This window comes from Biomphalaria glabrata, chromosome 14 (assembly GCF_947242115.1).
Source record: "Biomphalaria glabrata chromosome 14, xgBioGlab47.1, whole genome shotgun sequence".
NCBI classification, from domain to species: domain Eukaryota; kingdom Metazoa; phylum Mollusca; class Gastropoda; family Planorbidae; genus Biomphalaria; species Biomphalaria glabrata.
This window is the reverse complement of record NC_074724.1, coordinates 5,359,892-5,367,603: the sequence shown is the minus strand read 5'-3', so window position 1 is coordinate 5,367,603 and position 7,712 is coordinate 5,359,892.

Sequence of the window (7,712 nt, the reverse complement as noted above, 5' to 3'; positions counted from 1 at the left end):
TTAGGTGAACTCAAATTCAAAATCCCAGTCTTCCCCGAGATTTGAACTCTAACCGGGAAGCCAAACGCCTTACCACTCATCCACCTCTACGTTTAATGTTAACCTGACCCCAAATTGTCATGGTGTGCCAGCCCTTTGGATACGGTCAACATCTAAATTTACCACTCAGGCTTTCCCCCAGCAATGGAAAGGTCACTCTGGAATGTGAAAATACCCTCCCCCAAAACGTCATAAGCCACAGCACTGATTATTTGTAATAACATAAGTCATTCAAAAACAAACGTGTACCTTATAGTTAAGTAACACATTTATATTTACTTTAAGTGTAAAATATAATTGTAACTATGCATGTTTTTAATAATCTTATTTCAAACGCCATGTAATTTATTGATAAGGGATAGACTTAAGCCAAATCCATTTATAAAACAAATATCGCATATCTTATCAGTGGTGCTAAAAGCAATAAGGAAAATACTTCAAAATCTTTTATTGTGTACGAAGAAACACATTCTATTTATGGACACCGCGTAAAAAAACATTTCTTAACTAAAATGTATAGATTTTCATTTTGGGGGGATAACTATTAAAAACTAGCTATCTGGTGTATCCGGTGTGCAGAAACTAGGAAGTTTTTAAAAGCTGTTTCATTTCTATGTTTTACCTTTACGATGGAGACGCGGTGGATGAGTAGTAAAGCGCTTGGATTCCGAACCGGGAGTCCCGGGTACGAATCCTGGTGAAGACTGAGAGATTTTTACTTCCGGGATCTTTACGGAGCCTCTGGTTCCACCCAACTCTAACCTGACATTGTTTAGTTGGGGAAAACGTAAAGGCGGTTGGTAGCTGAGCTAGCCAAAATGACACCCTCGTTAACCGCGAGCCACAGAAACAGTTGACCTTTACCCCATAGAGCGCAAGGTCTGTAAGGGGAACTTAAAATTTCTACTCTTTTTCTGATTGCACTAACCACTTGTATATAATTTAGATGGCAGCAATGAGGCGCGGTGGCTGAGCCGGGGGTCCCGGGTTCGAATCCTGGTGAAGACTGGTATTTTTGTTTCGGGATCCTTGGGCGCCTCTGAGTCCATCCAGCTCTAATGAGTACCTGACATTAGTTGGGGAAAAGTAAAGGCGGTTGGTCGTTGTGCTGGCCACATGACACCCTCGTTAACCGTAGGCCACAGAATCAGATGACCTTTACATCATCTGTACTATAGACCACAAGGTCTGAAAGCGGAACTTTACTTATTTTACTTAATGATCTTTTAATCTAATGTCTTTGACACTGTTTAGAATTGAGCATTGATCGTGGAAATCCGCAACAGAAGAAAAGACTAGATGAAAGAAGTCAGATTTCAAGTAATGTTTTGGCAGGAAAAAGGAATTGGACACAAAGTTCAAAGCATTTTTCTTATTCCATATGCTGGAACAAATACATACAAGTGTTTTTTCTTCCCTTGTGTCACTAGAGTATAGAATGGATTGCCTGAATCAGCTAGGAAAGTCAATGACTTAGCAGACTTTAAACCCAAATAAGAGTTGTTTTTTTCTTTCAAGAACGTCTGTCATTTTTAAGACAAGACAAGATATAAAAAATAGTTTTGGAAGTTACACGTGACTGCTTTGTACCAGTCACGTGTTCTTGTTGATTCTTCAACTGTATTATACGTGTTGTTGAACAGGTCAATAAAATATTCGATACTTTCAAAAAGTTATCAAATAGTATTAATTTTAAATGTCCTCTATCACACAAGTATTTCATGTGCTTTTCGTTTTAAGACATTTAAAGACATTTAAAGACATTCTATTGAAAATATTTCGTTAAATGCATTTGGCTAAAAACGACTTGAAGATATTCAATTTTAAAGACATTCTTCCGAGGACATTGCGTCAAAGACAGTCATCTGAAGATATTCCGTAAAGACATGTATTTGATTTTATGTAAAGTGCATTTATCTGAAGATATCCCGATACAAACATTTATCTGAAAACATTCCGTTAAAGCCATTCATATGAAGACATTCAAATTAAGACATTTTTCTGAAACTTTTCCATTAAAGACATTCATCTGAGGACATTCTGTAAAAAACATGTATCTGAAGATATTCTCTTAGAGACATTCTTATGAAAAAATTCAGTTGAAGACATCTAGTCTATTGATGCCCACGCATGAGCTGACTATTATCAGTTCTATCAATATTTGTTGTAACATTTTCAACGTATCAAAACGATAGCAATAGATTTATTCGATTTTTTTAAAATAAATAAATAAAAAAGCTGAAATGAGAGACTTGGTGTGGAAGTGAGCAAGATGTATGCATTATAAAGTGCAGCTTTCATACTTACAACATGCTCAGTTAGCTCTGGTCCAATCTCTTCTGTGGACTTGCGGGGAAAGGCAGTGGCGTAACATTTTACCCGTGGGCCCGGGTTCGAAAAATATGTTGTTGGGCCTCTCCCCAATCCCCTCCCAATAAAACAAATTTAATGCGACAAAAATCGTGTAGTCTGTATATTGACCAAAAGACATTCCAATGCGAGTAGTTTTAAATCGGATTGTACAAAGTGCATCTCCAACTGGGCACGAGCTATGGACTTGAACGTTATAAAAAAAAAAAGACCTCTAGCGATGGTTGATACGTCACTGGTTGTGAGTCCCTAATGGTTGTGTGCCCGGTTTCATTGAACCACCCTCGCGCCATGGATGCTGTCCCACTGAGGAAGGGATATCTGGGAGCCCCCTTGTAAGTTAGCCAAGCCGTAGCAAAGCGGTCTTGGAGCGATGTGTGTGTGTGTGTGTGGGTGTGTGCTGAAGGGAGGACAGAAAATAAAACTTAAGAAAAAACAACAAGACTATAAAACCGAATCCACAGCTGACCGATTTACGAGTAGAACTCTTCAGTTGGCAGGAACCATTTTATTTTCAAATTGTTCCATTCAAGGACATTCTCTCATTTTACAACGAAAGCGGAAGGAGGTCTTAATTGGAGGGGGTGGGGGTTTCGGCTTGTACGAAATTTGACACAATAAGTAAGTGATTGGTAATTTGATTTTAATTGTCAATGTCAAGGACGCTAAATAGAACGTCACATTTGAAATTAAAAAAAAAAAGTATTGAGCTCTATCTTTAACCCTAACCCAATGTGTGGCAGTGTTCTTCATCTCAACCTTCTTTTATCGCAGCTAGTTCTTCGTCTATTTATTTTGAAACAAGTTTGAGGTCATAGAGTGAAGGAGTTAATGTAATCCCTTTTGAGCTTCAATGAGAGAACGTGGAAAGTTTAACTCTGCAGTGCTACCAAGAAAAACATTTTTAAATAATACTTGAAAACAAAAAAGAAAATACCTCCCTCATACAACTTACAGAGCGATTATTTTGATATTAATAACTAATGAATATTAGATTTTGAAAAAAGATTGGAACATCTTTTTACCCCCGCCCAACCCCCCCCCCCCCCTTTTAATAAAAACAACAACAACAAACAAACCTGGTAAAGCAAATGTCTAAATCTACTAGACTTTATTCTTACTAGACTTTATCAAAGAATTGAACATGCGGAAATACCCGATGGCGTGTGGTCAGTTCAAGAAAAATATTTTCTATTTCTCTAGCAAAATTTAATTTCTTTTTATACTTTGAAAAATAATAAAGGTCAAACTAGAGTTTTCCCAGTGTGGCCAACGAGCTGGTAATTCTTTTACCAATGATATACAGCAACTTTCAAATTTCTAGGAAAATCGTTAGAGCCGTTGTCGAGAGTCATGTCCACGTTTCACTCTTTACCGAGAAGTTTCCATGAAGGCATTATCACTACGACCAAGTTTACAAAAGGGACAAGAAAAGACGCATAAACGTCTGTATCAACAAATTAGTTAGTTAGTTATTAGTTAGTTAATTTTTTTTTTTTATAATTCTAAGACTTTCCTCCAGAAATGATCATTATGACGTGCCAGTTGACAGGAGATGGTAGCGCGTACCAGACTACTGGTAGATAACTAATACGATGTAGACTTTTTATTTATTTTAACTTATAAAGCTTGAAAAAACTAGACTAACATCTTTGTGAACAAAACTAAATAGATCTATAACTTTTATTATATTTTAGACTAATTCAACTTGACCTGAAATAAACTTATATTTTAAACAAATCTAAGTCACACTACAAATACGTCTGTACACTCTTGCATCCTGGAGTCGTCTAACGTACTTAGCTAACGACAGTGCCCATTATTTTGCAGCATTCTATAAGACTAACATTAAATTAATGCTCTCACTCTACATCTAACAATAAATACTCCCTTATTTTCAAAATCACCATGGAAACTCACACTCCATAACATGCAGGACCATGCATCCTTCGAATCAGTTATAGTTGTAATTAAAAACGTCGATCATTAAAACCATCATCTAATCATGTATTAAAATTTCCCCTACCAATTAGGAGGTAAATTTCCAAATTTCAAGTAATCTATGAATTAAAATTGTCCTGGATTACAGTTTGGCCTATAATAAATTCATTTATAAGAATTTTATTTAAAAGAAGCACAGTCGTGAAGTAAGAAGAAATGAATTGTATAATGTACATACATACACTATTTACGTTAGTGTATCGATCGTAGCACACCTACAGGAACTATCAATGTAAGCGTTTGGGCTTGAAGAATGATACTGAACCATGACATATGTTATAGGCCGATAAGTAACTGGAGCATGACCATTCAGTCTAATTCTAAACATATATTGCATTTTAAAGGATACCTAGGTTTACTTTGAGAAAATTTTGTATTGATGTGATATTACCGTGTAACAATTCTTCTTATCAGCTTGTAAATTCTTCAAGGAAAGAAACAAAAGAAAGAAGCAGCAAAAACCTGAAAACGAGTCTCGAAAACCGCTCTATTGATTTGCTTAGAAATTTGACATTTTATGTATGTATTAGGGAAAATAATTTTTAGCCGATTGGCCACACGAGGGAAACTCTAGTTTGACTGTTATAATTTTTCTAAATACTATCTTGTAACATTAAATTTGCTCTGAAGTTCTAGACAATCTTTATCTTTAACATTCGATACGTCAGCGGGTATTCCCGCATTAAAGAGTTACATGAATAAATAGACATTCATGAACATTTTGGCACCGTCTTCTAAGCCTGGATCTATATGCTTATTACCAAACTAGAATATTCTGTACCATGTATCAAAGATCCATTATTATAGTCGTCTAGACTTCTGTCTTTTAATGTTGTCATGTCAGGATCGGTAGAGCTAGATGTAAACATGGGCGTATCCTGATTTTTTTCTCATTTGTAAATGTAATATATAGACCAAAAGGCGCTGGAGGATCTAAAGTTTTAAGTAACTCTTGCTTTATTCTACCGAGTTCTCTATTACTATGCAAACATTTAAGCTGTTTAGTTTAACCACATCTGTGTTAATTGCATTTAATGGAGCTTGAAAAAAAAATTGGACTTAAGACATATGGTATCTAATGTGGCTTAAGAAGAGATTGGACATAAGCCATATGATATCTACTTTTGGTGTTCAGAGATCTACCTCAATTTAACTCGAGCGAATCCATTCAGAGTCGTTTCGCCCTTTAGACTAATAAGTAACGGATAGAACTTTATGTAGATAAATTGTAAAAATCTTTAATGAACTTAAAATGTTTTGTGGTGGCGGCTAATTAAGCTGCTTAATTGTCCGCAGCAATTGTCAGCAAGTGTTAAACAGACACGCACATTTTGATCGGATGCCAAGAATTTAGTGAAAAAAAAATTTAAAGACACACATAAAAGTAGGCCTTGCAATAGTTTTCTTTATACATAGTTTCTAACAACGCCAAGGACATATTCTGTGTTCATTCCAAGGATTATACCAAGACTGTAACTAGAAAAACAAATAATTTGGTCACGAGTGACGTATGACGAAAGTTTCACTGCGGGATTACACTTTTTATTTTCTGATTTGCTTAAGAAACTTTACCCCCAAGCCGTCAAGATGTGCACTTTATAACGTAACACTTTTTATTTTATTTATGCTGCACTGCTGCAGTGACAGTGTCATTTGAAAGCTCAATAATGAGATTGAGGTTCGAATCTTGGTGTGGTTTTGGTTATGTTAGGAAAATGGGAGAATTGAGACAAGGAGGGCTGTGAAAGGAGGCTTTTCTAAAAAGTTTTTTTTCAGCTGATTGGCCTTCACTTACTTACAAGTGAATCTCGTTTCTTCTTTTTTTACAAAGCTTATATCAACTCACTTTGTCTGTCCGTCTGTCAGTCCGTCTGTCTGCTAGGTAAAATGTTTGTACACGCTCTTTCTCCCACAGTCATTCTCGGATCAAGTTGAAACGTTGCCCAAATATTTGTTGTGACTAACAATACATGAAACAATTAAAAAATTAACCAATAAGTTAATCAATTAGTGATAATTAATAAATTCTGTTTTATATAAAAAAAGGAGACTATTCCTGCAGTAATTAAGATATTTCAGTGATTTAGCGACTCTTTCCCTTTGATAAGATTTGTTTAAAAAGATTTTTTTTTCCTGGTCTGAAGAAGAAATAAAACTTTGCTACATCAAATCTAAAAAGTTGATCCAGAGTTAAAAAAGAAACATATACATAGGTCATTGATGTTGTTTAAGATCCAGCTTCTTAATGTAATCTCAAGGTTTATTGAGTTTCTTTGAAATGCTTGTATGTTAATAGTATCTTCTATTCAGTCCATAGACGATAATTTACAGAGTCTAGATTTTTTTTCACTCTTGAGCCGAGCGTCTAGTGCCAGCTTTGAGAGACACTTCGTTTCAGTCTTCTTCAAAGTTTAGGTCAAATTGATTTTTTTTTTTACACACGTGATTATGACGTTAACTTTGAAGGTTAAAAAATAGACAGACCACGTTCTCTCTTCAGCAGCCAAAATGCACTGCAGTAAAAAATGTTTTTTTTTCTCTTCATTAGGGAATTAAAGTATTATTCAGAAATATAGCTACCAATAAAATGTTAATTATCGTTTGGGTTATAAAACATTGCATACATTGAGAAAGACACTGCACACAGACTACAGATGAAGCTTAAACACTGGTCAATGTGTAACACTGTAATGTGAAGTGGTTTAGAGACAGTATCGTATATAGTTATCGTGTTTAATAGGTTATTGAAATGGCCCTAAGCTTTTTTAGATCTGGGGCCTCTTATAAGTTATTTCCAAATGTTTCTTGATGGCCCTAAGCTATGGATTGTGTTGCAATTACTGCCATTTATTTGAAAAAAAGGTTCAAAGACTCCGGCAGGGTTACATATATGCATGTTTATCGTACTATCTGAAAATAGTAGGATTTAGCTCCCCTTCGGCTATTTAATACAAAATTAATGAATTAGTACTGATTGATTAAAAAATTGGCAAAATTTTGGATTGATTCTTGTATTGTCATCAACTGTGAATAATTATGCAAAATTTCAACTTGATCAGATAATGTGAAATAACAGAAAAAAAAACTTGTAATAAGGGGATTAAATCCGCATATACATCCACATCTCTCCTTTAGTATCAGTTTTTTCCCCTTTTATAATAATTTATTAACTTATTGGTAATTCGACCTGCGGGCCATTTTTATTTCCGACACTCGTGTCTCGGGCCATATGACCGAAAATGTACATAAACGAAATGATATTGACCTAAAAGAATTTTATTAGAAACCAGTGGATCTAATAC